This window comes from Echinops telfairi, unplaced genomic scaffold, assembly GCF_000313985.2.
Source record: "Echinops telfairi isolate 266 unplaced genomic scaffold, ASM31398v2 ScPeMD7_7412;HRSCAF=8450, whole genome shotgun sequence".
NCBI classification, from domain to species: Eukaryota; Metazoa; Chordata; class Mammalia; order Afrosoricida; family Tenrecidae; genus Echinops; species Echinops telfairi.
In genome coordinates this window covers 3,084,002-3,085,079 of record NW_022111312.1, presented here as the reverse complement: position 1 = coordinate 3,085,079, position 1,078 = coordinate 3,084,002, and positions in this window count along the sequence as shown.

The following is a 1,078-nucleotide window of genomic DNA, read 5'->3' as shown; positions in this document are numbered from 1 at the left end:
GATCCTTGTGAACATTGTCCTGGTGGTGTCGTGGGTTACATGTCAGCTGCTAACCACAAGGTCAGCAGTTCGAAACGACCAACCAGCCACTCCTGGGGAGAAAGATGAGGCTTTCTACTCCAGGACAGAAATACAGCTTTGGAAACTCAACAGACTCCATTCTACCCTGTCCTCTAGGGTTTCTGGGTTAGAGCGGGTTCAATGGCAGAAGTGTGATTTCATCTTTATGGGAACAGATCACTAGGTTGTGGTCATTTTCCCCCAAGGAGCGGCTGGTGGATTCAAACTGATTCCCTCTCCTTGTCTCTCTCGTCTGATGCGAGGAGGAGCCCCCGGGGGTGCAGTGAGTTACAAGGTGGGCTGTATACCGTTGGTTTCACCAGTCTCTCTGCAAGAGAAACACAAGGCTTTCTACTCCTGTAAAGATTTACAATCTTAGCAACAAAGCCTACTGGAAGAAGCACCCCAGCATGTGTCCTCACAAGGGGCCAACAGGAACAGACATCAGAGTTATAAAATTAAACAACTTCATCCAGGTGGTGGAGAGGGGCCAAGCTAGAGACCCAGAGCCCATCCGTGGATCATTGGATGTCCCATGCAGAAGGACTGCAGGGAGGAGAAGCTGCATCTAGGGGCAGTGTAGCACTGATGAAATACACAACACTCCTCTAGTTCTTTAATCCTTCCTCCCCAACTGTTTTGATCTCAGTCCAATCTCAAAACTCCCGCTAAACCAGTGTACCGATAGCGGCACAGAGGCGAGCTTTCAATATACGGAATTCAGGAGAGACAAACCCCTTCAGAAACAGTAATGGGAGCAATGATTCTAGGAGGGTAGGGGGAGGGAGAGAAGAGGAAGTGGGGATGACGGCAGAATGACCCCCCTCAGGGAAGAATACAGGATAGTAGGGAAAGGGATAGAATGGGCGGTGTACGATATGTATACATAATAATAACAATACAGTAAGGGTTTGTTGGGGTGGAAGGGTGAGGAGGGAGGGAGAAAAAAAGAGGAGCTGATACCAAAAGGCTCAAGAAGAAAGAACATTTAGAAATTGCGGATGCCAATAATTGTACC